The 2930-nt window shown below is 44.0% G+C and overlaps 1 pseudogene; it reads left to right on the top strand.

The window, feature by feature from the left end:
- The first annotated feature begins 556 nt into the window (after positions 1-556).
- On the top strand, positions 557-2645 carry LOC132211310 (GTPase IMAP family member 5-like; annotated as a pseudogene).
- Positions 2646-2930: the final 285 nt, after the last annotated feature.

The following is a 2930-nucleotide window of genomic DNA, read 5'->3' as shown; positions in this document are numbered from 1 at the left end:
CTTGTTTGAAGTAAAGAGAATTTCCAGTGCCCAACATGTTTTGTGTCACATTGGGTATCCAGTGGCCAAGAGGAAAACTACAGTGCATCTTCCCAGGAGAAGGTTGGATCTGGGACATGAGTCCTTCAAGGGCTGACATGAGAGGGAGTACTGTATCCAGAAAGTTGGCCTGCTACGAATCCAAAACATAAAATAAGATAATGTTCTCCTCCTTATCCCATAAAGAATGCTTTTTTTTCACTTCATGCCTTTTCCAGTTGGGGGGACATAAGCAATGGATTGATTGGTTTTAAAACATTTCCTGATTTCCTCTAAGCTGAGACGGAAGAAAAAAAGGGACCACGCATTGTGTTCACAGTGCATTGTGTTAGCATCACCAGGTTCGCTTAAAGTTATGTATAGACGTTTGAGGGCAGAATGTGAGTTAGGAAACTAGCAATGGAAATGGTTCCTCGATGGAGAATTATTCTTTGGAGTCTGAACTTGAGGTGACTTCAAGCCTTACCAGCTCCATGTGGACACTTTTTATTCTTTTCTTGTTTTTATCCTGGAAGAGGATGGAACGACTTCTGAAGAGCAGATATGGAACTAAGGCTGAAGGTAAGAAATCCTGCAAGAGGCACCGTTTCCTCACCTCAAACACAGAGACAGAAACCCAGTCTTTTAAACTGAAGAAGAAAAAGTCAGTGCTCATTTCTTCTTTACCTTCCCCACCACCTTCACCCCCACCTCCACCCGACCCCTTCAGTACAGTGCTCTCCGTGCACATGAGGTGCGGGAAATGTGGAAATGAAACTTCAGGTCAGAAGTTGCAGGGTTTGAACTGAATTGTGAATAAATGTTCTTTTTCCTTGTCCACTTTGAGCAGAAAATGGAAATATCTCTCAGAAAGGTTTACTAATCATGCAGGCTACAAAACATCCCAGAACACTGCAGAAAAGGAAGAGCCAACACAGAGTAGAAGAAATAAAATAATAGATTTTAAAACACTGCAATGAACTTGGAATCCATTTGGGCTCATAGAATTCTAGAACTCCCCAGGTTCTCAGCCTTCTTGGTCCCTTGAAGGTTTTAGCTCCTGGCTCAGTGTCACCCTCTCCAACACCACTTTTGTTAACTTCCTGTAATTCAATCAGCCAAGTAGGTGATCTTTCCATCCCATGTACTATTAATGGTCTTAAATTCCATCCTCTTCAGCCACCCATCCTGAATCATCTTTCAGGCTTTGCCTTTGACAGTAACTGACTATTCTGTTGTTTCAATTTCAAGCAGAGAACTCCCCACCCAAAGAACAGAGACCCAGGGACCCTCAGCTGGTCCTTGGTGGAAGGTCACAGCTGACACTTCCTTTTCTCCCACGGTTTAGGTGAATAAATATGTTGAGCACTTACTTCTACACAAGTGTTCCTGGTTATTTGTGAGTGAAAAGAGGTAGTAATATTTTCCTACTTGTGACTTCTCATCCTTTGTATCCTTCTAATCTCACATTTATTTAACATGTAACTGGCTAGGCACCATCCCTGCAGAAACACAGGGACCACTTTTCTTTCAGAAAAACTGTCTTCCCTGGACTTGAAGAAGGACTTGGAGCAACCTCCTCAGTGTAGTAGTTCATACTCTTGGCTATGGGTCCAAAGTGGACTTCCTATATAGACTTCCTATGACCTGAGAACCTCCTAAAGTTGTTGGAAATTTGTGTATGTATTTAGATATGACAGATTCTTGGGAGGGAGATTAACAGCTTTAATGAGATCCCATGAGTGTCCATGACTGAAAAATCAGAAGCAACCCAAGCTTAATAAGACACACAATTTTTTTTCTTATTCAGGCAGTGTAGAAGATAACCAGTTTGCATCATCTTCCTCACTGAGGCTCATCCTGGTGGGCAAATATGGTTGTGGAAAAAGTGCCACTGGGAACAGCATACTCTGTCAGCCTGTGTCTGTGTCCAGGCTGGGGGCCCAGGCCATGGCTGGGACGTGCCAGTTGGCCACAGGCATGTGGAACGGAAGGAACATCCTAGTGGTTGACATGCCCTCTATCTTTGACCCAAGAAACAGGACCAAGAGATGTACAAGCACATTGGGGACTGCTACCTGCTCTCAGCCCTGGGCCCCATGTGCTTCTGCTGGTGACACAGCAGGGGCACTTCACTGCCCGGGACACGGTGGCAGTGAGTCGGGTGAAGGACGTCTTTGGGGCAGGAGCCATGAGACACGTGGTGGTCCTCTTCACCCACAAGGAGGACATAGGGGACATGTCCTTGGATGAGTATGTAGTCAAAACGGACAACCACAACCTGCAGATTCATGTCCATGAGTGTGAAAATAGGTACTGTGGCCTCAACAACCAGGCCACAGGGGAGGAGCAGAGGGAGCAGCTGGAGAAGCTGGTGGCTGTGGTTGAGAACTTGGAGAGGGATAACCAAGGTAACTACTACACAAATGACCTCTTCTTCAATGCACAGGTGCCCCAGGGAGGGGGACAGCACCCTAGTAGAAGAGCATAGGTGCTACTTGGCCACAGTTCCAGTGCACATTGAAGAGCAAAAGCGAGACCTGAAGGAGACTGGGAGTCACTGGGCATCCAAGGCGGTGCACACAGTCAAAAAGTGTGTTTTGCTTAATAAAAGTGTGCTATCTTAGCTTTTTTCTTTTTTCATTTTCATTTCATAAAATATATTTTCCATCCCTTTAGTTTTAGTCTCTGTGTGTCTTTCATTCGGTTGGGAGTGTCTTATATACAGCATATATATCTGTCTTGTTTTCTCATCTATTCAGTTACCCTAGCCCTTTGATTGGAGCCTTTCATCCATTTATATTTAAATTGATTATTGATAAGTATGTATTTATTGACATTTTTAAAATTTAAACCTCTGTCCCCCCCCCCTTTTTTTTTAATTGTTACTTCTTCTTAGGAAAGTTCCTTAA

This window comes from Myotis daubentonii, chromosome 10 (genome assembly GCF_963259705.1).
Source record: "Myotis daubentonii chromosome 10, mMyoDau2.1, whole genome shotgun sequence".
NCBI lineage: Eukaryota > Metazoa > Chordata > Mammalia > Chiroptera > Vespertilionidae > Myotis > Myotis daubentonii.
The sequence above is the reverse complement of the archived record's forward strand: the minus strand, read 5'-3'. Positions and strand labels throughout refer to the sequence as shown.